The following is a 27,655-nucleotide window of genomic DNA, read 5'->3' as shown; positions in this document are numbered from 1 at the left end:
CAACCTCATAGAAAACAAGTTCTAAAATGAACACGTACGCCTAAGCAATTTTTTAGGCATTAAAGAGTTTGCACATGTGCAGACAAGCAGCATTTCATCGAGAAACAGTGCAAGCCAAAGTAACTGTATTTGAAAATTTTTATTTCAAATTAAATTGTAGGCGAAACTGTAAGTTTCTCTATGTATTTAGATGATCTAATTTCCTCCAAAATCAGTGTTGTAAGATCACTCCCCCTCTACTCTGTTTTCCCATATTAGCAAAAGAAAGCAGTTCATTAAATACACACAGACAACACCCAGGAAAAACTTCAGTTACTATACTGAATGTGACATCCCTCTGGCAAAGGGGGCAATCTGAACCACATCCTCCTGGACTGCCATTAGAGTCAATGGAAAGAAACGAGGCACAAGTCAGGAGGAACTGAAAATGGAACAGGGGAATTACATCCCAAAAATTTGTCTTTCTCTACTTTGACTACACGGGGAGCTTAGGGTGACTACCTATGATTCAGACAACAACTCCAGAGGCATTTCAAGTTGGATGAGATGAATCCCAGCACAAGCAGTTTCCTAAAAGCACTCGTATTTTATCAATGGAACTTCTTAAAGAGGAACCTCGTCTGGTGGGGAGGACAGCTAGGTTGACATCTGATGGTAAACCTTGCCAGAACATGTTCGTGGAATCCAGTGTTTCACCAATACACTCACAAATATATACAAAGAGAGTATAAAACAACAACAACAAAGAAAAAAAAAGAAAAAAAGAAAAGAAAAGAAATCGGAATAGCCAGAGGGAACAGTCTTGTTCCTAGAAAGCTCCTAGCCTTGTCAGCCACCATTTGACTTAAAAGATCACTCAGGTTTTTCTCCATAGCTGCCATATTATATTTATGCTGTGTTCAGGTTTTGGAGGGACAGGCTTTGTTACTAATCAAGTTTATTTTTTCCACTCTCCAGCTAAGCTGTCTTTCCTCTATAGATATATGTTTATTATTTATCTCTATTATACAACACAAAGTCATTTCAAACATGTCATTTAAATTCCATGCCCATATTTTAAATGAAGGATAGGCGTCTCATATATCAGTTTTAATGGGATCTATACTACACTGTGTTTATAGAATAATCTCATATAAATAAAAATCCAAGCAGCAATCTAGAAGGTATCTTAAATGCCCTCTCTAAAAAGTGTACTTCAAACTCAAAAAAGTACATAGTCCACAAATTGTGAGTAGCTAATAAACTGCAAACATTTGTCTTTGTGGGATGGAAATTCTGAACTAAAATGAGAGTACAGTGATTCTCCTGTTGGAAGGAGAATCCTTATTCTCCTAGATTGTTTCTTTTTTCTTTTTCCAGGGAAAACAAAAAAAATGTAATTATATAACACTCAAGAACTGCATATTACTCTAAGCTATTCTGAATTCATGTTTCTGAGAGAATACAGAAAACTTCAAACTTCATGTTTATTTTTAATCGCCACTACTGATTCTATTCCCTAATAATTTAACATGAACAAATGGAGAGCAAAGGCAAGCTTTTAATATTGGGAGAGAAAAGACTAAAAATTAACAAAATGTAAGCATTGTGAATGAACACTAAAAAAGGAAGAATAAACTTCTCTTTTACTTCAAAAGTTTTTCTGCTTTTTTCCTTTAAAAAGCCAGGGGGAAAGAAAAATACCTTGAAAACTTCTTGTTCTAACTACAGTTAGTTATTTTTAAAAGGCATCCAAAATCACAGTGTAGTATTTAGGAAACTGCATTTTAGGCAATTTGCTGGAGATTTTTCAGACATAAAATTAACTCTCCCCCCTCAAAAAAAATATATTAACAACAGAATGCATTGTACTGATTTGCCTAGAATGAAAAGTTAGTTGTTAGTTCCAGCCCAGCCTTTGTTGTGATCTCATTATAAACTACTGAAAGAAAACCACATATCCTCTTTTCCTGCTGAATGTGCTTTTTCCTGTCTTAGGACATCCATCTCCTGTTGCTGCTACTGCTGTTGTTTACTGAAATGTTTTCTAAACACGATATGTGTTACCATGCCCAGGTCTGACAGCAGTTTGATGAGTAGGGTAGGTATTCCCTGTAGCTTTCCTTTTTCGTTATGAAAGATCTGTAACTAGATTTGTTCCCAAACTATGAATGAGGTGATCTAGAAAGCCAAGAAGTTTGTAGGTTTGAGGTGGCCCTAAGTCATTCCCTAAAAGAAAATCTTTATTTTAAAAAGCTACTCTTGGGACCATCCAGCTTCCCATTCTCATCTCATGAAATTCCCATTTCAATCTCATGCACCAGGCAGTATCCCCTCACTGCAACACATCAAGGCATACTCCCATTTCAGGGTGACGTATAAATCCAATCTTAGCACATTAAATCCTCGAGCTACTTCTTCACCAGGACTTGACTCTATTTTCAGTCATTCGAAAAGCATTTTTCCTAATGAAGACACAGCCCTCTGGGAAATCAGGCCCAAATTTGCCCATCACAGCTGTCATTCACTGAGGTACTCAGCATATACCGTCACCTAAGACAGGTCCAGGTCATGAAGGAGAAGTACAGAGAACAGTCTATGAGTGCCAATTAGTGTTCACATTCAAGCTGACTCAGCTTCAGTGGTGAGACACAGCCTAAGTTTTTTGTGTACCAGCAATTTTCTATTTTCTTGTGCCTATCTCTAGCTATTACCATGCTTCACTATTAAGACTTTCCTCCCCACCCTCCCACCCCCCTGCTTAATTCCAAATATAGCTATTGCTTCCTTAGGCTCCTGCTTTTTCTTACTTGTTCATCTACTTTTTGTATTACAGGCTAACGATCTGTCAACTAATATTAAAATATTTGCTCTCCTAATTGCCTATTTTCAAATAATAGACTGTGGAATAAGGTGGCTACCTTAGCACTTTCCCTGTGTATTTCAAAAGAAGAAAGAATTGATACATTAGAAATGAAATACTCAACCCCCAAGAGAAGCCTAGTTCTATTTATTACTCACAAGACACATCATCCACAAAATTAAAATATTTTACAATATTTCCATAGTATTTATATTTTTTATCACCTTTCAGTATTGGTTGCTTTCACTGCGAAGCCTATGAGGTTTTCTCAATTTCAGATCAAACACTCAAAGCATGCTGAAAATTTAATATCAACAAAATGCTGTACTTGAAAACAAAGAGGAAAAGAAGTGGTTGAATGCAGTGGTATTTTTTTATCTAGTAAAAATTATTCCTGCATGCCAATGGAAAAAAAAATAATATAAAAACAGCCGTCCAGGTTACCAGTTTAAGATCGATCCCCCTATATGTCATAGGAGCTACCCAGATAAATATACTCAAGACTTCAAACTTCCAAGAACTTGAGGAGCCGCTGTTGATGAGGTTCTCTCTTTTTAACAGGGAAAATACAGTAGCAGAGTTGTCAATAGGATGTACACATACAGGAAACAACATCCCCTACTTGTCTCCTCCAAATCCCATAATTATTTTTCTTGGATGGGTTTTTGTTCATATTTTCTTCAACTCTTCCTGGACTTTACAATGAATCAACTACACCAGTGGAGCAGTGTGGTTACCCTAAACCCATGAATAGGCTGAAGGTGTAAAAAGACATGGAAAAATACTGACTAAAGGCCTGCTGGCAACTCAATAGAGACATCTGAGTAAGCCAAATAAAGCTCCTCTCTTTCAGACCTTTCAGATTCACAAAATAAATTTTCACCAACACTTCACCAAGATTTTCATCCTCATTTCATGAACATGCTGCAGCTGGACAAAAAAAAAAAAAAAAAAAAAAAACACCACTCTTTGGAGAACAGAAAAATGAGACCTTGCGGCATCACAAGACACAAGACTATGAGAAAATGGTATCATGTCAGTTACTAAGACCATTCACAATGGTCTTAGTCACAAGTATTCCTTTCTTTCTGCTCAACCTTTGAACGCATATACTTTAATAAGTAAACTATTCCACTGAGAGAAAAATCAAGGTTGCGTGACACTGGGTTAAACCTAGTAACGCAAAATTTTTATGATTTCCTCAAGGAGATAATCCACCTTTGTAATACCTTTACACAGATTATTAGTACAGAGTAATAGGCCTACCAAAATTATCTTCTTGGTACAAAATAAAACTCACTTTAAAGGCTAATATGACAGATTAATGCAGAATATTGCTTAGCTGCTTAGCTTCCAAATGTTTGTTTTAATTATTATACTCTTAAAAAAAAAAAAAAACAAACAACTCAAAGATTCAGAGGATCCTTCAAGTTCTTAGTGATCTGTGACATTAAACACAGGAAGCCTATGAAGATATCAGCTATACCTCATATTCTATTCTCAAGATAAGAAGAAAAATAAAATAGGAAATAGACCTTAAGCTTACATTGATCTTTAACCTAAAATCCATGATGATTAAAAAAAAAAAAATCCAAAAATAACTTTCACACAAATCGAAGAGATAACTTTAAGATAACTTAAATTTTCCTTGTGAATTATAGTTACTAACTGCATCTGTCAACAATTAACACTAACTGAAATTAACTTCTCAAAAATGTAATCCCAACATATTTCATCTCTAAACTAATGATATAATCAAGAGATGATGAAGAAACACTTATTTAGAACAGACATTTTGTCCTTGAGTCCACAGGTATGAAAGGTGACCACCACTAGAGATGGCACAAGTGGCCAAAGGTAGACAGTACAGGTGCAATATTACAGTGGGATGTGTAGCAGAGTCTCATTGCTATGAAATCTAATGCCATCTGCAAAGAAATGAAATACCTTTGTTGCTATTTCCAAAACATCTGACTTTCACGAGGTTGGGTTTGTTTGTTTTACACGAGAACATTGATATCTGACAGTAGTTGCTAACAGCACTGTCAGCCTCTTTGCTGAAAGACTGGGAGGGCAAGTCATGCAGATATCCACACCCCCTTTAGTTATATGCTTGCACTGACAGTAAAAAGCATTTCCTAATCAAAGACAACCTGTGGTGGTACTTCATGACTTCAGTCTTTGAGTCACGGACTTGTGCCTCGTCCGCAGAACCCAATGGGCATTAAACCATTGGTGAAAAATAAGCACATATTGTTGGGTAATGCCTTGCTCACATGCTCACAATTCACATTGTCTAAGTGACTAACAATAAAACCCAAGACCCTAACATTAACATTTTAAACCATTACTTACTAAACTGAAAAACAACACCTCCCACTGCTGAAAACTCCAAGTTTGCCAGAGGCACAAGGAGGTCACAAAAGCAGAGGTTCCAGTAGGAAACTAAATGCTCTGCCCATCTCTGCCAGCTCCTGAGTTTTGTTTCTTTTCACAGATTTTTCCCACACACATGAGTCCTAGTCTATATTCTACACAATTTTTGGAGGTCGACCTTTTAGAGCACGTTTCCTTTTAAGCAGGAAATAGTTTGAAATCATAAGTCCTTCAAAAGAGAGGCAGGTGTTGCCCAAAAGAAAAAGATTAAAATTATTTAAAATTTGAATTCCAGTCCAGCCTCAGTGACCGGAGTTAAATATTAAGTGGCTCCAATATGAATTTGGGTTTTTGTGCCATCCATAAAATGAGATGTCCATTCTGTTCATGTACGTCACTTTCAAAAACTATATTATATTATATATATTATATATATGTATTATTTTTTTTCTTCTCAATATGGGAACAGGGGAGAACATTCCCACTTGGTTTGCTATCACTGACTACAGTTAACAGTGATACCTTCAGGAACTTCGACCAGCTCTGAAAGTTTTGGCTACTTCCACGCCTCCCTGTTGCAGAAGAGAGCATCCCTACCACCAGGCAGGGTCAGGATCCTGCTGAGCAGAGCAGCCTTGCTCTTGCAGAGAGCAGCAGGCAGAGTGATGAATAACACTGAAAAGCAGTGTGCCACTGCGCCCTGCCATTGCAGTCTTGCAGCAGGTTTTCAAGTCACTTCTTCCTATCCCTGTGAGACAAAGCCAGATGTAATACTGCTTTTGCTGCCATAGAGAATAATAAAAGAGATGCCCTTAGTCTTTAATTTAAGGTTTACGACACAGAAAATTTTAATGGGAGTTAAATTAACTATTGACATTTATCACAATAATTTGCTCTGTAGCCTCTGACCCACAAGACAATAGCAGGATAATAAAGGCTTTGGGACTTGACTGAGCTGACAGAAGCCGCCATCAGTTAGCCCATCTAATGCAAGACTTCTTGATTTACAGACAAAGAAAATCCACTGATGACTGTTTTATCTTTGAGATATGTTCACACAGGCAATCACTTCAACTCTCATACCCATTCCCTCCATAAGTACATGCAAAATTAGGTACTGAAAAGTTGTTTTAGAGGATGAAAGCTAAATTGCTACTGAACATCACGGAATACAAAACAAGCAGCCAATGTGACATCCTTGCAAGAAGAATGCTTAAAAACTTAAAAGATGATTTGCAGATATAAGGTTAGCTTAAAAAAACATTTAATATATGAAGCAATTACCTTTTAAACAAACTTTAAGCAAAGCAATATTGAGGAGCTCTGAGACAGTAAGAGACATTCTTTTTGCTTTCATAGTTTATTCAGTATACATAGTAAAAACTTGAGCAATACTGCAGCTTTTCTTTTGAAATAATATTTAATGCTAGCTATTAATAACACACGGCAGGCAGCAAGGTCTATATTCATCCAATACACTTTCATTGGATTTCAAATCATGGGCAGGGAATTGTAAATGCATTTTTTTTTTATCAATAAAACAACAAGCACATCACAGCTAAACCCTACATTCTGGATTTTTCTAAAACGTTGGTACCAACACAATCAAGCTTGTGTACCCCAGGAGCAATAGTACGCTAATAAATATTCTCATCTTACCATACAACACCTGCAGGAAGCCCCACCTGTTGGTGTGACTCTGCCCAGGACTTTATACCCAGATCCTTGCCCAAAAGTGCTCTGTCAAAGCCTGGCCTGACAGAGGCCACTAGTGCAACCTGGCTTGGACGTTACAGGCTAGAAGAATTCTTGCATGTCAAGCCAAGTGTTAGCTGACTGTTTCATGAGAACACATTCCTGAACGGAGGCAAAAGAGATGGGTTTTAGCACGATATCCTGTGTTTAGGCACTGGGCAGTAGGCAGTATTTATTTAAATATACTTTTGCTAATTGTATAATTATGTGGAGAAGGTGGAATGATGAAGCCAATCACATAGGCCTCAATTAGACAAAATTCTATTGAATTTAAGAGTTTTGCCTCTTTAAGAACTCAAGGCTCCGATATGCCTTCCTGCACCCAGCAGTTGATCATTATTTTTCCCTTGAAGCCTGATTAATTGCTTATATACTGTAACTTTTCTCCTGGCTTGTGTAACTGAACTCCTTTTCATGTGTCTCGTCATTTTTATTATCTAACTGAGCTATTGGCAACTGCATCATCCTGCCTCAGCAATTTCTATATATTAAATAAATGTTGCATGAAAATGTGTTTCTCTGTATCTGTTTTAAACTTGTTGTCTTTTAATTTCAATGTCCCTTTGCTCTTTTGTTATGAGAAAAAGCTAGCATTTGATTGAGCTTCTCCATAACAGTTCATATTTTATACACGTCTAACATCTCTTACTGTCTCCTCCTTCCTTAAACAGGTCAGGCAAGCCTTATAAATATCTCTTTGCTTGGTAGCCCCTCTGCTTGTAATAATTTCCATTGCCCTCTGAATCTCTTCTATTTCTGCCATGCATGTCCTTCGCTGTGATGCATCTAGAGCTGAATGTAACACTCAAGGTTAGGAGAAAGATGTACCTCTGTTTAGATAACACCAATTAAATATTTCCTGTGTAATTTTGTGTCACGGTCTAACACATCCCATCACTTCACTTTCTCTTACTGCTGCTGCAAACCCTGTCCCCACCTCTACTGAACTGACCCTAAGCGCCTCATAACCCCATGTCACACTTCCATTAGTCAACGTATTTTAGTGAATTCAGTCTGGAGATGAAAGCCGAACAACAAAACCCTGCAGCTCACACTGTCTTCTGCAGCTTATGTTCTACCACCCCACATACAGAGAGCCCGTGGCTCTGACTACAGAGCCTGAGCATCACTATAAAAAGGCCAGCAATTACCAAACCCTGGATGCACTGCAAACCAAGACCCTGCCCTCGCAAACACTTAGGCAGGCGCACGTTCACGTGAATTAAGTCACACCTCTGCCCAGAAGCCTGCTAGGGTGAGGGTCATACTTATTTCTGTCTCCCAATTTTTAACTACCTATTTCCGTGCTCTGTATTTGGCATCTGGTCTATTTGCAACATTTCCTAAGGTGCTGGTTATTTCTATTATGCAGGTGCCCATTTCCCTTGGTGTATAGGTTACTTTCCCCCAACTCCTCTCTCAACTAACAAGGCAAAAATGTTACCTACAATTACAGCTTCTCAGTCATAAATTATTAATCACTCTCAAGAACCTGTTTGCTTTAGAGGGAAGTAAAAAGGATTGTTTATCTAATAAAAGAAGAGCCTATGATCGTGTCAGTAGTCTTCAACACCAATTTAAAAAAAATCCAATAATCTTGCAGTATTGGAGAATGCAGAAGTATTTATAGTTTTATCTGAGAATGTTTACTTTTAGATTAGGAGACTGTTTTCTCAAGGTGCTTGAATTTTTTATCTGTTTTTGATTTGTATCTCATTTTCCACAGCGTGGTAGATTAATGTAGATATATATATATATATGTGTATATATATAGTATGCCGTGTTTAACTCCTTTGCTGCCCCGTGCTAAACATATGCCAATACAGTATTTACACTGAGTACACCACTGCCCTTAAACCTGCTCCACAGTTTCAGGCATAGCCTAAAAGGACCAGTTGAGGCCCATGTCACATTGACCTCTCTCTACCAGCAAGCCCAGTGCTAAAACTGAGGATGAAAATGGTGCCTGCTGTTCCCCTGACCTGCCTGCTGGACTAGAGCTTGTCTCATCTGATCCACACAGACTGCAAGTTCACCCAAACTCGCTGGTTCTCATGGTGCCAGAAGACTTCCTAAGCAATATTATAATAAGACTGTTACATACACATACATAATTTGACATTTAAAAACTTTTTGTTTTAGTCCTCTCTCCAGGAGGAGATGTGCAAGGAGATTGCTCCAGCACTTTTGCTCATCAATACCTCAAAAGCAGCTAATCCACTATATTTCAGACAGACAATTGTACACCTCAGAGATCCCGCAGCTGGAGATGATCAGATGTTCAGCATCTGACAACCATCATTTACAAAAGCAGGAACTTAGCTATGGAGCAATCTGCCAAAAGATATCATACTTGGCTCTATTGTACTCCATTCTCAGAGAGTGAAATCCACACACCGGTTTTGAGGTAACCTTCCCTAGAAGTAACATAAGAAGAAGCTGAATATAACAAGAAAAAAAGAAAAAAGGAAGTGCACATCATTGACCATTTTCCATTTCCTCTCATGGCCCTTTCTCACATCTACTTTTGTAAGACATTTGAAATGCTTCAGTAAGAAATTCTTTTGAAATATCACAGACCAGATTAGATACATAACATGATGAAAAATGAAAGGCAGATACCTAAACAGAAGAAAATGCAATTAGATACAGGTGCCCAGCAGCTGTCTGAGGAGGAAGGGGATAGTTAATGGAGCGGCAGACAGCAAGGCAACATCCAAACTCTGTCAGGATGAGATACGGATGGTTTACTGTGTCAAACAGACCTGTTTCTTCTCTCCTACTCCCTCATTTGCTCAGGTTTCAGGGACAGGAAATCAAGGTGCTGGCATTAGGAATGAGCAGTGGCACTCGCTGGCCAGGTCTGCAACCTGCGTGGTCAGAAAAGACACAGATTTCGGAGTGCACTGTGGATACACCATTTACTTTTTCTTTCTTTCCCTCCCCTAGACTACTTACAGTTTTGTTTTAGCCTAACCTACTTACAAGTTATAGTTAGGACTGTGTCCAGGTCTCTGCCTCTTAAGGCTACAAATCTCCAGGAGCAAAAGCATTAACTACCACACTAGAAGCAGCTCCATGTACCAGGACCAGAGTAAGAAACATCATGCAGGTGTGCATAGGGCCACTTTCTTTACAGATATAAAGATCCCACATTAAAAAGCAGTAGTTTTTGTCTTATTCAGAAATAAATAAATACATAAATAAAAATAAGGAACTGGTGGAACTCTTGATGATTAATTTGTTTGGTTTTGTTTATTAGTTTTGTTTGTTTGTTTGCTTGTTTGTAACCAGAAATATTCCAATACCTGTTTTGGAAAAAAAAATCCTCACTTTAGAAAAAAAAAATTGCTTTAAAATACAAGATAAACTTTTTGAAAGCATAGAAAATAGTTTTACTTTTGGAAAAAGGAAGTAAGTGTGTTAGTCAGGAGAAAACACAAGTCTTTTTGTTGGTTCTCTACTTGCTGACTGTTGCTGTTTGTCTTTCATAAATATTCACCAATCCACTTAAGTCGTCTTCATATCTCTAAATGGAATTCTGAGGTTTGTGTATGGGGAAAACAGATTTGGGTACTACTGAGAATAGAAGGATCCTATCAGAGCTGCTGCCTATGGTAGCTGTCATCCTCATTTGTATTTTTGCAGAAGAAAAATACATTGTGGAAATAAGCAAACAGTTGCCATCTAGAAACAAATGTGTTGAAGTGATGAAACCTAGATTTCTGGGGCACGTTCACTCTGTATTGCTTTTACAGCATCTGAGGAAATGCCGAGCAAGGTGGTGCACTGAATGACACACCAAGAGCTAGGTGTATACACCAAGGCACAGGGGGGTCTTTAAAATCATGTGAGCACAGTGAAATAGCGTTGATGAGCTGAACCAATTAGTTCTGGTTGAGCACGAGGTACATATGCCTACAGTGTTTCAAGGGAAGTCTGCCTACTGCAGCACTGTATGATGTATTCACATCCCATAAAAGAAAGAGGCTGTGCTCATGGGAGAAGCTGCCCTAGTATAATCTACCAGGCAGTTTTAGTTCAACCATTGCCATTATGGGAGTTTCATCACTGCTTTTAGTGGGAGCCACTTTAGGCCAACACTAGTAGTTTTGATCAACCCACCCTAAAGAGAAATATTTTTTTTACTCCTAAAAAATGTTTATTCCTAAATATTTGTCTTTAGGGTGGGTTGATCCTAAAAGAATAAGCAAATAAAAATAAAAAAATAAAAGGACTGCTCCAACTCAGCCACCCTGTAGGCAGCCACAATCAGGCAGGACATTTATTTGCACAAACAATTGCAATTGTTTGAAGATGACATTTCATGTTGGTTGTTAGGAGACAATCTTCTCTATATAGCAGGCACTGGGAAATACCCTCTAATTCGTTTTACTCACCATCAAGAAAAGAAAGTTCATAGCCTGTCCCTGCCCTGGCTGCCATATAAGAGATGCTAGGAAGGAGGACTAGACGCTATGAGATACACAGATGGAAAGAAAGCAAAAGAAAGAGACACCTCTGGAGACTAGAAGAGACAGACTCCACTAAACTTCCTTTGATCCTTGAATGCCACAGAAATGTACACCCCAGAGAGATAAGATGATAACATATTTCTTAATACAACATCATGAGGAGGTAGCCTGATTTGCTGAATGAAACAGTGGGGATGGAGAGTCTTAGGTCCTCTACCTCTAGAAACCCAAATCAGTCACTCTATTTTATAGCCCAAACAGAATACAATTAGACAGTAACAGTGCAGTAATCACTCCTGCACCGACACCCACATAACAAAACAAATAAATCTATATTATTCATTAGGACTAACAGAAATGAAGAGTAACTTACAACCTCATTGCAAGAAAACACTCATACAGTCAATGTGTCCCTGCTTTGCAATCAATAACTGCTCTGCTTTGTTTTTTCTGAACCAGCAGGAGACCATTATTTTGTGACAATGTTCTTCCATTACATCATAACTTTAGAAACTGTAGAAACATCCCATTGGTGGGATTTTACCAGTAAATATTGATTTCAGATGGAAAAAATAAAAACCCCATAGCTGCCATCTAACTGGAGCAGAAGCATACTTCTTGAAAGGGGCCTTATTTTAATGACAAGCGTGACAAAGGAAAAAAAAAATCTTTTGTAGAGTTAAAGCATGTTTGCTGCTAAACAGTCACTTTGTATAATTAGGATTTGCAAAGTGGCAAAACACAATCCAATTAAATGAGTGAGGTTCATGTGATTAACATCAGACTGGCAGTATTGCTCTCCTAGTTCATCAGAGGCATTACTAATTAGGACATCGCTAAGCAGAGACATCTGACCTTGCATCAGCCAGTTCAGATTATGGTTTACCCTTCTGAACCCTGAAATAGCCTCACTGTTTGCTTCTTTCCTTACTGGTGAGCACTTTCCTATGAGAGTCTGCTTCTTTTGAAAGTTGTTCCACCAATCATCAGCCATCGTCAAATAATTAGTGCTTCTCTGATCACTAACTGAAGAACAAAAAACTCAGAATGGAAAAACCAGCTTTCGACTGACATATTTTTCTGTTCATTCTTGGAACTTACTACAATATTAAAATCAGTACAAGATGACTAGAAAGGTGGCCAGGAGGCAATCCTAAGCTTCAAGTAGCAAAAAATAGAAATTATCTTTGCTCACCAAATAGTAACCACAAGTGGAAATGGTGTCACAAACGTTGCTCAACAGCAGCTCAGTCGTCAGAACAGAAGGGCTGATGGAGGGAGGACAGGAGCTGTGACTCCAGTCTTGGCAGCACCCCGACCTGTGACAAAAGGACAAACCAGAGTCACCAATTGCTTTGCTTCACCTGCTGCTGGCTGCTTCTTTCCATGCACTGCTGTGGCTCTGACTGCAGCACTTGTTATCAGGGGTCAATTGTTTCTTCTAGAGTAGAAAAACAGAAAGGAGACTTTCCAGATACTGTCTTCTGCATTATACTTTTGCAGTTAAGTGCCCTTAAAATGTCTGCCAACAGAATTAAAGAGTTTAGAAAGTATATAACTTTGTGATGATGATGAAGCAGTAACTGATAACCATAATATAGAAGCACTAACTATCAAGAGAAAATACTGTAAAGTTAAATTTTCTCTAGAACAATGCAGCACATCACCTGGTAGCTATCATAAACAGAGTTAGTTTATCAAGTAATTTATTTATAGTACTTATAACTTAGAGAGCACAAAGAACTCCTATTTGAATCAGTTTTTCCATTTGACATTAGAATTCTTCTCCGAATATTTCCTAGCTAAGACTGCTACACTATAGAGATACAAATACTCTTGAATACAAATTAACTGTAGGTCTTTGAGGATAAACCCCAGCAGCCCAACACCAGTTACAACCAAAATGTACCTACGATATCAAAAAGATGGTAATAAATGTATTAGAGACAGGGAGACAAACAATGAATTAAGCAAATTAGTGGGAAAATGAAACCTCTAAATACAAAAGAAAACTAATTATGGGATTAGAAAGGATTAAGTGACACAGCCTGTAATGACAGAGAACTTTGCTCAATAATCCTCGAGATCCCTCTTTGTCCTCTGTTTCCAATCTTTCTAGGGAAGATTCTAGCAAACATTTCACTTCTGCATACACCCCTCAGCAGTCTGTTCCGTTCTTCAGCTAACCAAACTGCTCCACAGCCAATGCAGACCATTTTCTGAAGCATGAGCAGTGTACCATTTTCTCCACTCCATTCCTTCCTCTGTTGTGCCATACACCATTTCCTCTCCTCCTTTATGTCACTTTAACCATTAGAAATGTAAATGTCAAAGATGTTAAACCTTGCATGGACCTTGTGGCTTCGTTCTTGACTAATTTGATGCCAGTGAGTTCATCTACACTTGATTCTGAGACCAAGGCATATTTTCAGAGACTATGACTGTGCTGCAGAATGTTGTTGTAGCACTGAAGACTGTCAGAAAACCTCCGTGTAAAACTCCACAGGAAAAGTATATATATATATTATATATATTATATATATATATATATATATATCATTCTTTCCGCTTTCCAGTAATATAAAAAAGAAGCACCATTAAGGTTAATTTCCAGTTCAAGTTAACACCTGGATGTAGAATTCAAGCGCAACTTGTCATACTTTGTTCACATTTCAGTGATAACGAGACTACTTACAATAAAATGCTTCACTTACACTATCAATTTCCCTAATAAATAAGTCAAAATAAATTGCTCTGCTTTTCAGAAGCTTGACTAAACTAATAAGCGCTTTCAAAAAGTATAATCTCCAGTGGGGGAAATGGTTTCTTAAATTGTCTCCACATACAAATGTATATCTGCAAAGTAAATCTTGGGAAGACATTGAAGAGAAAATTAATTTCAGGCTCGAGCACAAAGAGATAGATGTAGATGATAGCCTATACAAAAACACTTACTAAATGTTTTTGGAGTGGATTGATCTTTTTGACTGGAGGGGTGTTTGCCTTTTTTTTTTTTTTTTTTTTTTTTTTTTTTTAAGTATTTGTTCAACACTGTGTGTAGTAGTTCATGGTTAGATTGTTCTGAATGCTGACAGACAGCCTTGTTTGGGTGAGTGAAATGGTCCCAGAAGCTTTCCTTTTTGTGGACACCCATGAACAGGGTGTCCTGTGCACAGGGATAGCAGGGTGACCCTGCCCTATTGCTTGCAAGTTGTTTAAAGGCTAACAGCACTTACTGTGTGACTAGCACACCGTGGCTATTTCTGTTGCCACCAAAGAGCAGAATTAAGGCTCTCTGGATCCGTTTACAGTGTGGTTTAACTTCAGATTTTTTTTGAGTTATAATTTATGATATCATCTTCTATCATTTAATTTGTCTCTCTCTGATTTATAACAGACTGCATTTGGGATAATTAGAAGTAGACATACAACTTTGCTCTAAATCAGAGTTACAGTTAGTGGCTAAGCCAATCTAACAGTTTTTGCACTGGTATTTCAAGGATGCTGATCTAAACCCTACTGATGCACACCATCTGTAAGGGGCTTCAGGTCAGGCTTACAGCTGTGTCATGGTTTCAATAACTGCACCAGAGACAACTCAGGAAAGAAAGGATTCGAAGACTGCCAGATTCTCGTTTGACTGAGGTAACTGCTCACAAAAACGCATGCCAGCTACTGATCTGGTGGGCCTTCATAAAAGAGCAGGTGGAAATCATCTGTAGGAAAAAAAGGGAATCACTTCTTGAGCTACCTTCCAAGAGCCATCCTTACAGCAAGCTGCAGCAGGATGACAGACTGCTGCTGCGATCTGAGTCCGCTAGACGTTAGACAACCGCTTCTCAGACTATCAGGCCAAATCATCCCTTAACTGGGATCCAGATAAATCAGTCCTTCCCGTAGCGTCTTTGTGGTGCTCCTGTTTCTGCTCTTCTGAGCACAGAGGCAACTCCTAGCCTTCTGCTTCTTCCCTGTGTTCACATTATCTGTGATTTTCTACTCCATATGACATTGTTCTAACGTTTTCTCTCCTTTCTGTAATAAGCAGGATTTTGAAAGTTTGGTGGAAACAGTCTAGTCTCTGTCCCTTGCTCTCTCTCTGCCCTCTGTGACAATTGCCACAACTAGCTGCCTCTCACCTCTCCCCATCCCCAGCAGACCCACAGCCAGCTCAGGTAGATGGAGAGTGGTGGGTGGCCAGGTACCTGGCACAGCCAGGGAACACCAGTCGGTACTGCAGCTTCCAACACGAGTCTGTGAAACCCTGCCTTGAGCCACCTGAGGCAGGAAACTTAACGAGCTGAAGGAATGAACAATGCGTAGGGATTGGACTTTACCCTGTCTTTGTTCACACTTCACCATGAGGTGAAAAGGAGAGGTCATCAACTTCACTGCCAATGAAGTTGCAATGAGGAGTTTACTCAAATCTCAACCCAGGGCTCTTTTACTTCTCTCTCTTCCCCTCCACGCCTCTCAAATGAGCCTTTCCAGAGCTACTTTCTGCTCAGCTCTGCAGTGCTGCTCCACGCACACAACAGCAGCCTGCTGATGACCCTCTCGTCCTCACAGTGGATACCTCAGCCTAACAAGCCTGACAGCTTTCTGGCTCTTTCTGAGAAAGCTATAGCTTAGCTCCCTTCTTTGACAGGAACTGCAGGAAAAAAAAATAAATAAATGGACCAAATCTCCCATAAAATCTGCTTGAACAGAGTTCTAGAGGTCAGAAAAAGAGGACAGGGCTGGGGAAAAAAAATAGTAATCCTAGTCACACACGACTTCCTACCAAGGGTGACACTGCTAAATGAGGATTTGCATCTGAGAAGAAAGAGTTCGATCAAGTTGCATGAAATACAGTCCCTGGTGCAGATGTCACTGATCTTTCACCTGAATGTTAACTTCATGGAAAAATATTCTTTTGACACCACATCTTTGGATAACTAAGAAAATCTCCTCTTTTCTTGTTGTCTTTTCACTTGAAACTTTCTACCCATGAATCCAGTTCATACCTATAGATTTTGTGGGCAATTAACATATGTGCCCTTATCGCTTTGTCAGAAAACAGCCATTTAATGATTCTCTATAACTTAAGTGGTTTGTATGGATGATAAGAAATGTTTTATTGTATTCCTCAAATTCAGAGTACCTAGCCAAAAATCCTACCTTAATAAAAATCAGATCACTGAAAACATTGTAAGAGAAGACGATGGCCTAGAATAAATGTTAACCGTAATTTTATGTAGTGACACTGCATTTCTTCATATGCTCTACTGCATGCACATAAATTTAATCTATGCTACTTGACACTACATGCACATGATACAATTATCTTCGTATAAGATCAGAGAGACCTGGACAGGCTTGAGAGGTGGGCCTGTGAGCTCCTCATGAAGTTCAACAAGGCCAAGTGCAAGGTGCTGCACGTGGGCCGAGGCAATCCCAAGCACAAACACATGCTGGGCAGAGAATGGACTGAGAGCAGCCCTGAGGAGAAGGATCTAAGCATGGTGGTTGAAGAAGCTCAACGTGAGACAGCAATGTGCGCTTGCAACCCAGAAAGCCAACCGTATCCTAGACTGCAACAAAAACAGTGTGGTCAGCAGAGTGAGGGAGATGATTGTGCCCCTCTGCTCTGCCCTTGTGAGACCCCATCTGGAGCCCCACGCTCAGCTCTGGGGCCCCCAGCACAAGAAGGACACAGACCTGTTGGAGCAGGTCCAGAGAAGGGCTATGAAGATGATCAGAAGGCTGGAGCACCTCTCCTATGAAATCAGGCTGAGGGAGTTGGGGTTGTTCAGCCTGGAGAGGAGAAGGCTCCAGGGGGACCTTATAGCAGCCTTCCAGTACCTTAAGTGGGCCTACAAGAAAGCTGGTGAGGGACTTTTTACCAGGGCTTGTAGTGTCAGGACAAGGAATAATGGATTTAAACTGAAAGAGAGCAGATTTTGATTATATATAAGGAAGTAATTATTTACTCTGAGGGTGGTGAGGCCCTGGCACAGGCTGCCCAGAGGAGCTGTGGATGCCCCATCCCTGGAGGTGTTCAAGGCCAGGCTGGATGGGGCTTTGGGCAACTTGGTCTGGTGGGAGGTGTCCCTGCCCATGGCGAGAGGGGTGGAATTAGATGGTCTTTAAGGTCCCTACCAACCCAAACCATTCCATGATTCTATGACATTTGTTTTAACATTTACTCAATGAAAATTATATGTAAGTATATTGATTTTATAATGAGCATTTAGTAGAAGGAATCTTCAAGCTCAACATTTTGTGTTAAAAAGTCTTCCCCGGAGAAATATCATTGTGTACAGTGTTTATGGCATCAATTCATATCATGCAAATGTCACATTCTTCTCTTTTTAGCCCAAATGTGTACACAGTCTTTACCTTTTTATAGAGTTTGAAGTTTCAAAAAGCCTAAAATAGTAGCAACAAAAAGGATTTAAAAATGTCAAGCCTACTCCTGCCTTCCTTTCTTTGATAATTTTAAAAACAATTCTGATGCAATCTTGAAAAAGTCAAGACTCACCTAAAATATTTTTTGTAATGTAGCCCAGGACAAAGCGCATTCATGTTTTCAGCTTTATTATATGTACTGCACACAGTATTCATAATTAGTTTAAAATGTGTTTGGCTTATACTGATCTTTCTCCAAGAAACTACAGCTAGTTTTTTCTTTCACTCAACAATGGCAAATAGTAATTATGCAGGAGGTTAGAAATGATGATCGTAATGGTCCCTTCTGGCCTTAAACTATGTCTCAGCTATGAATAAAACATTTATATCTTTGATTATAGTTTGAAAAGACTAGTCTTTAATATGCAATAAAAGAATCTGCTTCATAATTTAAGCTGAAAACCAAAAACAGTCTTCTCCCACTGCCTATCCAATACTTTCTTGAATCCTTCACACATGCACACACAAAAAAAAAGACAAGAAGAAATGCAGGAGGGCACCTTATCAAGGTCCTAGAGCATGTTCTCACAATTTCTCCATCTTGCTAAGATTATCCGTTGGCTTCCAGATCTTCTGCCCTCAGAGAAACCCTGTAAAGAACAAGTACAGCAGAAGCTTTCACAGGGGAAAAAAAAAATCCACTCCAAGTTATACTCTCAGTTTTGCAAAGTGAGATAATTAGCTTTCCCAAGTGGACATGACATCTCGTCTGGGTCATGGTATTCCATTAAGGAAAAAAAATACATTTTTATTTAAAACACATGCATTAGATCTAGTTTAATATATATTCTTCCAGTTCTCTGCTCCTCCAAAGAAGGGGCTAATTATAGTATATAGAAAATCTAACATGCTCTTACAGTACACATCAACAAAAACTAAGTCCTAAACTATAAAGAAGACAGAAGTACTTGAAATGGGACTTTATAAACTGTTACACCAAAACTGCAGTTGTCACAATCAGAAGTTATCTGACAGCTATCTGGGTAAGCGTAAAGTTCCACCACTGTTCCAAATTCACTCTCTGCACATTGCCCTAACATCCACATCCCAGCACGTGCTCCCTGGCACTAAATGCCAAGGCTCCTTTGTAGTAGGGGACTCTGACCCTGCATTTGTACCTCATAGAAGAATGTCTTCCTAGGTCCTGGCTGGGGACCCTGCTTTGCAAATAAAAGCAGGATACATGTATGCATGTAAAACTTGCTGATGGTAAGCTCTCTGCATTTAAATAAACAAAAAAGTGCATCTTGCGCTTGATTCTTCCACTGGCAGAATACTGCAACATAAGAGGGTGTAATGTAATGGATTAGTGAACCGAATCTCTGCAATGTGCCAGAGGTAGATCGCATCTGTTATTAATAGCAGCAGTCTGGCTTTTACAATGCCTTTCATAAAGAAGAAACCTAAATACTAGTCAGTTTAAACCCGATAACAGCAACTATGTCAAATATGCTGGACTTGCTCTGCGCACAGTTGAAGTGTTAGAATGCAAAGGCTTTAGCAGCGCAAGGCGACCTTACGCAGCCTGAGAATACCGTACCCAACAGGGAGACTGTACACAGCACTGTCCAAGGCATCAGAACAAATCATTCTTTCGCCTCTAAATTATTTTTCTGCGACAGCAGTGTTAGACTTAATCAGAGAGGCTTTGCTTACAACACACTTGAAAAGGCAAGAACAGCTAATGCAGTGACCCAAAGTAAATGCTAGCTCCATCATCATGAGTTGATGTTAGCCCCCCTATTAGCATTAAAACCTTTGTAATAAGTAAGTTTACTCTCCATACAAAGTGCATCTCTCCATGCAAAAGATTCAGGATGTGCTCAAGTGGAAGAATGGGGAAGATTCTCATCCAGAATACATTTAACATGAATGATCAATTTTACAGTGTGCATGCTACAGATCCCTGTTGTATGCTGGTGAGCGAGAACAAAACGTCAACACAGGTCAGCAGGAAACGAAGAATATTAGGCTCTACTGCTAGAACTTCTACAACCAGCACAACCTGGTACGGAGGCCATGCTCTCACGAGTCTGTTGAGTTTATTGCTTAAACAGCTTCCCCAAGTCTGATGCTCACAGGGCTCTTTCTAATTTCTTGTCATCAAGCATCACAGCTAGGCTTTGTGCCACTAAGTTTTACCCCCATCATCTCCACATCTTTAGTAACTATAACTCCTAACCCACACTGGTTGGGTGAGGCAGTATTGCCACTGCTCCCTTGGCTGTGTATTAGAATAGCCAACGCTATCATGTTTGGGTAGGCTCTGATGTGCTTGATCTGCCTCACAGATCAAACACCTTCAAGGAGACAGGTCTTAGACACAAGTTGTTAAAAAAGTGATGGGAATGGAGTGCTTCCAGACATATGCACAAACAGATTGCGGCCACCTGGGATATCTTAGTGCGGCCATAAATTGAGGAACCTACAGGGATTTAGCCCTGACAGGCAGGAGCTGTGTGCAAGCTTTTCAGGCTCACAGTTCTGGATATACCTGGCCTGTAGTTCAGACCATCTTAGCAACCCCCCCTCTGTCCCCTGTCTCTATAAACACCTGCCCAAACTATGCAAAGTGTTCAAATGTATTTTTCATACTATTTCTGACTCCTAACTTATCCCTCTAGCACCCAGAGCACAGAGCTTATTTAAACCAGAAGAAAAGTAATGCAGAGAAAAGCTCAAAAGCAGCCATGTACGCTAGAGGATTAGCTGGGGGAGCTCAAGACAATGTGAATTACCATTGTGAAATTCTCCCTAATTCCACTGATGGCTGGAGCATCTTCAGCCATCACATCAGCATTGCGATACTAGCCTTGTAAAGACTGAGCTCAGCCACTTAAAAAATACCATAGGTTTCCTGAGTGCATCTATCACTTATGTTAAATCATTTGGGATACAATACTAATCCCCAGAAAATAATAAACTGAGCTGTCCTGTCAAATTGTTATTTAGGCAGCCAGCAGTGCTGTGCCATAAGATCTTAACGGGATTTGAAAGTGTCCTCTCAGCAGGCTGCCATAAACGTTTTGCTTCACTTTGAGAAAGCTGACTGGTAGAGTTTATACTGGAGAAGTCGCACCAGCCCATTCAAGGACACTTCTGTGGACTGGATGCCGGATAGGAATATAAGCTATCATTAAAGAAAAATAGATTAATAATAATAATACACTTTGCCTTTTTCTGTCATGTTTCTGAAATGTCCATTTAGTACTTTCAATAATTCTTTTGATCACTGACCCAAACCATATGCTAAAAAGTGGTAGTTAAAAAGTACTGCAAAGGAACAGATGCCTTGGAAATAATCGACAAATATCATTCAAAACAAAACACTTTTTTCCATACAAACAATGGGATGTAACCTGAAGAGAAATGCTACAGTCAGCCTGATGTATCTGTTTGCTAAGTCTCAAAGAATAGCATCAACATTCCAGCCCAGAAGATAAAATGAAAATGGCATCACCCAGTTCCGCAAAAAAAGATCAAACTGGGGGAGGGGGAGGATAACAGAAAAGATTAATAGTCATCTTCAGCTCTCCAAATGCTTCTAAGAACAAGCACTAGAAAGGAAAACATTTCATTGCTTAATTGCTGGGTAACTTAGAAGACAGTCACAAGATTTGTTTTTTCCTAATTAACAACAAGAAAAACAGAGGTTCTTGTAAGGCAACATTAGCATCTTGTCATATATGACAAAACAAAACGTGTTTGCTCCCAGAAATTAGGAAACTTGAAAATGATTACAATGAGAATAGGAGAGAAATACTGTCATGCACTGAAGCTTCACTGCAAAAGTTTTTGACAGGAACAACAGGCATTTTTTCCTGTGATTTTTCACTAGCCTAATGTTCACAACTTGACACTGAGCATGCTCCAGCCTCGAAGTGTGCAGGATTTTTTTGGAAAAATGCTGGGTTGTGTCCCTCAGCAACCCAGCACTGACTTGTGGGGTCTGCACTTGCACAACACAACCGTCACCTCCCTGAACTTCTTTGGGTTGGCTTCTAGAGTAGGACCTACATGACTGGGGGGTAAGAGGAAATCATCAGCCACACATGAGCTGGTCAGTGGGGTTGCCAAAGTGACAGAATGACCAACGCCATCTTCAACATACAATTCTGAGAATACTAAAATTATAGAGAAATCATATTGTATTTGCATTAGGTACTGGAATAATTGCTACTGGGCTGGTATGCATAGTCCCAGTAACATCGGTCTGTGGAGCAGGTTCACAGATTAAAAAGTTAGCAATTTTATCATCTCACAGTAGAAGCCCAAATTTTCATGCTTTATCAATATTAAAAATTTCAGATTTTTCCACTTTACATGAACTTAATTCTGTTACTCCAAGAGGGAATTGGCAGTTTTCTTTAGAAAAAGAGCTCAACTTATAAGATAGAAAACAACTTGGTTTTGTTCAAAGTTTTAGTAATGACACATGAATTGTACACAAAACACTACTGAGAGGAACCACACCAAGAGACCTAACTTTGCTTCCAGGCCACTGACCTTATGTGATGCTGCAAACACGAGTATTTAACTTTTAAGCATCCTATGAACAAATTTACTATTGTTAATGGAGTTCTAAACATACAGAATTTGGAGGCTGGAAGGGACCTTTAAAGATCATTTAGTCATTCCTCACCCCCATGGGCAGGGACATCTCTCATTAGATAAGTTGCTGAAAGCCCCATCCATATCACTCCTCATACATTTTATTCAGCACGCATTCACTGCTGACAGACTGGTTTGTGGTTTGTTTTGATTTTTAGCATGAAAAAACATTCTGAAGAAACAGAACACATTAGAGGGACAATCACTTTGCTTAATAAAATGTCCTCACATTTAGTAATATTCCACATTGCATTGCTTACTTCCTTCAGTTTACTGCTCCAATTAAATACCCACTAAATTTTCAGCATCATATTCCATTTATTTTGAGGAAGATAAAGAAACACTGGGGCTTCCAGCAAGTTCATAAATTTGAGAACACCTAGGACCATGACTTTTCAAACAACTTGCCCTCTTGAAGCTTGCTCTCCAAAGTTAAAATAGACCATACAACCTATTACAATACTAAGAAAGTGGGGAATAAACTGAACAGAGTAACTGCCAGCTAGAGTATTTGGGAATTAAATAATACGAAAGTGTTTGTTTCTGAATTCCTTTCAAGTTAATTCTGTACAGCAGAAAGAATTCAAAACAGAATCCATTTGTTAAACATTCTGCTGATATCTAAAAAGTTTGTAAATCTTTATAAATCTGCAAGTTAAAAAAAAATGTGTAGTTTATTTGTAATGCTGGCGGAGTTCCAGGTACTATTAATCAGGCAATCCATCACACTTGGAAGAAAAAAGAAAATAGAAATAACCACCAGAATAAATCATGTCCAGGTTTGTGCATTTCTTAAAAGAAGATATAACGAGGGTTTGTATGCACAAGTATAATCTGATCTGTTTTTCCTACAGTAGTGTAACATTTGTAAAAATACCATTTAAGTGATATTTGCTATGCAATACCTAATAAATCTGTTCCTTCCCCTACATTTCAGCCTCTGCATAGGACCCAGTGTCTTCCAAGTCTTTCCATAAAATAAAAGATTTTTTGTAGACAACATTCATAGAAAAAAAATTAGACTAGCCACTTGGGTTGCTGTAAATGGAATTGGCAGTAAACAAATATTCTGCTCCTCCAGGTCACCACCAATGCGTATTCTGCCAGGCAGATCCCACACAATGAGTGCCCAGCCTTTTCTTTGTAAAATTTGTGCTGCTGCCCTGCTCCCAAGATAATCTACAGAAAACAGCTGTATCAAGTAACGTGGCTGACAGCACCCACTGCACAAAATACTAATGGAAAAGACATTGAGACACATCACTGGATAGCAGAAATTTCTGAAGATGTTCCCAGTGGGCTGAAAAAATGCTAGATGTGGATACAGTGCCAAATACTGTCAAACAGCTGTGTCGGATGCTGCTGTCAAGCTGGTATGAAGGTGCTGTTGAGAGCTATCCTGGAGTAGCATCCAACCCCTAACACGCAGGGGCTGGTTAAGCCTCACAGCATTCCATTTCTTAGCAGTTTTTTTCTGTTTTTTTGTTTGTTTGTTTGTTTGGGGGGGGGGGGGGGGGGGGGGAGGGCAGCTTACATGTGCAGCTCCAAAATGCACTAAAAGATCAAAAAAGGAATTTTTTTAAATTTTAAAAAAATCTGTCATCAAAGGAGTTAATCTGACCTTTGAAGACTTCCCCTCATGTGGTATTCTCTGAAGAGCTTCAGGATGTGATTACGGTGAGATCCATCTCCTTTAGCCTTCCTGTTCCCTTCCTGTTCCTTCCAAACCAGGACCATGACTGAATCACCATGCGGTCTGTAAAGCCCTCATGATTGCATACATTTACTGCACAACCATGTGAGCTTCCAGGTGTATTTGTATGGATTTCAGGCAGAACCCAGAATTATTACACCACAATAAAGCGAACAGTTACTTGTGAAGCAAAAACAATTTGGCAAGAGGCAGAAGAGTGAGGATGGTGAGCATTTCCTCCCACCATACCCACATTATACATTAAGACTGCATCTGTCTCTGTGATGTATATGAAAATGTGTCATCTCCTCCCAACTGGTTTTGCCACATGATTTTACTGTACCTGGTCTGAAAACAGAAGTTTTTTTATTATATCCTGCACTATATATACTCAGCCCTATGTCCTTTAAAATCTGGACAAACACAGTGATTTCTAATAAATGGACGACATATTAAGTACTTGCTGTGGTTTTGCTTAACCTAGATTTTTCTTTAGTTTCTACAGGGAAAATAAAAAGCTACAGCAGGTATCTTGATTGTGATGGAATAAATAACCATTGTTCTCAAGATGATAGAAATATTTCATGAATTTTTGGAGACAAAAAATATCCTAGGAAAAGACAGCTAAATTCTAAGGGAAGGCACTTGAAAGGAAAGTGAGAGCATGCCAATAACCATAGATGTTAGCTTTAATAATCACGCCTATTCATTGTGTGGGGTGACTGTGTTTGTGTGCATGTGTTCACAATTCTTCATAAAATATAACAGTGCTAATAATCATGAAAACTTTATGTTTATGCCCTTTTTTAGGGCACACTTTTTTCCATCATTACCTCTGCATGCCAGTGGGGCAAGTTTCCAACATTGTTCCCCTTCCCTATGCTGTAATTATAATGGATCTCAAACGTTTCTGATTTTTAAGGCCAGTGGATGACTCAAACCCATCTCGACTTTTACTTTTCTCCTGTTGAATCACGGTTTTGGGAGCACACAGCACTTTCTTATGGTCTTCCAGCAATAAAATGATGAAAGTAAGCAACAAATAAAGGACAAGCTCTTTCTTGAAAGCGATACAAAGCACACGGAATGGGAAGCACAATTCCAAGAGCCAGCAAAGCTCTTAAGTGACTGATCTCAAGGTTGTGTTTGGCCCTGCACCTCGGAAAGCTACCCAGGAAACAATGAGCAGATTACCTTAATATATAATTAAGTCATGCCGTCATTGCCCCGGTGTTCTGTAAAGCAGTAATCCAATTTGCTTGTGACAAACTACCTCTTCTTCGGCCTCATACCTCAGCCACTGAGCAGTCAATTATTCTATCAGAAAACAAATGGGCAATGATGCTGTTGTTGTTATAATTCCTAGAACAAAAACAGTTAAACTTGTTAAGTGAAAACAACTAATTACCCCTCAGCTCACCTTAAAATGGTAGCAGGTAAGGAGATGAATAAGTCACTTCAGTCAAGAAGCTTGTAAATGGATGGTTGTCCTAGTGACGTATGACTTGAAACAGTCCTGGGTAAATTACACAAAATGACACAATTGTCACTTTTTGAAGCTTTCTTAACCTTTCTTCCTATAGAAACCGGGCGACTCAGAAGATAATACTCCTACACCAGATTTTCTCCAGCCCTAGGAGCACCTCATTTAGCTCCAGGCCTGAGCAAAACCGCAGAGGTGGTGCTTGAGACTGTGGCTGCATTGCTGCAACTTTGCCCTTCTAGATAAAATACAACAGGATTCTTACACAACTTACAACAGGGTCACAACAACAAGATTTTAATTGAAACAGAGGGAAAAGGCAAACCTCCTTCAAGACACCACCCTCTGATCTTTGACCGCTATTTTCTTCCTAAGGTTCTCCTTTTATAAGGAGGACACACATATTTCCCGTACATACACAGGATGTCATTTCTTTACTATTTTCTACACGTCCATCTGATCATCTGGTGGTACTGACATTCACAATGTAGGAAATACAAAACAATGCACAAATTAGCAACACTGATGACACAAACACAGCAACAATCCTGCCTTGCTGTCCCATACTGTGTGATACACGTAAATTCTGTGCATCCTGAGAGAAGGGGGGATTTCATTTGGGTGGTCTCCTACAAGAGCTAAGTAAAGGGATGGTAGTTCAGTGTGCCTGTGTGGTCCAGCTGCCAATACAGAATTAAATCTTTCCAAGGTTCCTTCTCAGCCTCTACTTGTGAGACTGGGTTAACTGGGGAGTGAGAGGTGAGCCAGGGTACAGAGAAATTCTCAGTCTCACCCCAAATAAAACAGCAAATATCAGTGCTTAAGCTTTTGAGTCTCACTTCTTGATAACAAAAAGTGATATGGTCCTCTATTCCTTATCTTATGCATGGAGAACAATTTCCATGGTAGGTTCCCCCAAGAATTACGTGAGGACAAGAGTCAACACAACCAAAACATACAATGCCCTCTGCTGAAGCATCAAGATCCAGTTTGCCTCCACCATTGGCAACGTGGGCTTTGAAGAACTCCTCTCCCCCGCTCTATTCCCTCCTGCTTGTACCATTCCCGAGGGTGCCTAGGCCTTCACCTCTGTTGTACCATCCCTCACAGCTCTTTCTTGGACCACATGGTAAACTGAAAATACAGTCTCAGCATTTTCAGTATCGTTATCTTGGGTCTTGTCCAGTTTTCTGGTCTGGATCTCTACAGGTGGTCTTACACAAAATGCGTGTACGATCGATGACAGGGCAGGACCAAGGGGCCCCAAATGGGGAGTGGGGGGAAGGAGAGTAAAAAATGCAGCAGAAAAAAAAAGGTATATAAATGCCCCCGTTATTATGGCCCTTTCAAGAAGCTGGGCATTACATAATGGTTTTTCAGCACAACACTGATCTCATAAGAACTAAGAAAATCTCAGTGAAATCTAAGCAAATATTTAGCACAATTCTCAACTTCTAAACATTTACAGAGTTCTAACTTTGGAGTCTTAATGGTTGGCAGTATTCCTCAGAATAAAATTTGGGATCTTCAGAAAAGTGCCTAAGAGGCTAGGCAGCAGAATCTCCACACAGAGACGTAGTTATCAGCCTTCAGAGGGGTATTTATTCCAGAATTTATTCAGCGGATAATTATTTAGGTGAGAAAACCCTACCACGATGAGACAAAGTGGCTTTTGAAGATATTTTCTCCCAGGTTTTTAGCCTGGACATTCTGTATTTGTTGTAAAGTTTGAATGCAAAGCAGTAACATGCGAAAACAGAAACAAACCAAGACTCTGTATGTAAAATCAGATCTACTTTGTGGAGCAATATAAACAACATGCTACCTTTACATTCTTGTTGCAGGCAGAGATCTAAAATAGCAAAAGCCATCATGTGTCTTACAAAATAGGAAATATTTCTGTGAAGTACAGAAGATGAAAAAAGAGCACATCAGAATAGTAAGAGTATTTGAAAAAAAATATCTTGTTGATA

At 39.3% G+C, this 27,655-nt stretch overlaps 1 long non-coding RNA gene across 24 annotated transcripts in view; it reads right to left on the bottom strand.

Moving 5' to 3' along the window:
• Positions 1-5,819: 5,819 nt before the first annotated feature.
• Positions 5,820-27,655, bottom strand: part of LOC310898529 — a 194,256-nt gene continuing 172,420 nt past the window's right edge. For 9 of the 24 annotated variants that reach the window (XR_014583365.1, XR_014583367.1, XR_014583369.1 and 6 more), the window contains exons 3-5: positions 18,396-18,485; positions 12,644-12,767; positions 5,822-9,843 (exon numbers count right to left, since the gene is read on the bottom strand). This is a non-coding gene — a long non-coding RNA (uncharacterized lncRNA). Of the gene's footprint in view, positions 9,844-12,643; positions 12,768-18,395; positions 18,486-25,393; positions 25,562-25,619; positions 25,716-27,655 lie in introns of all 24 variants that reach the window. The other 15 variants (XR_014583374.1, XR_014583379.1, XR_014583380.1 and 12 more) reach the window with 6 other exon arrangements.

Source organism: Anser anser (genome assembly GCF_964211835.1).
Source record: "Anser anser genome assembly, chromosome: 4".
NCBI lineage: Eukaryota > Metazoa > Chordata > Aves > Anseriformes > Anatidae > Anser > Anser anser.
Note: the sequence above shows the minus strand (reverse complement) of the source record. Positions and strands in the feature narration are given on the sequence as shown.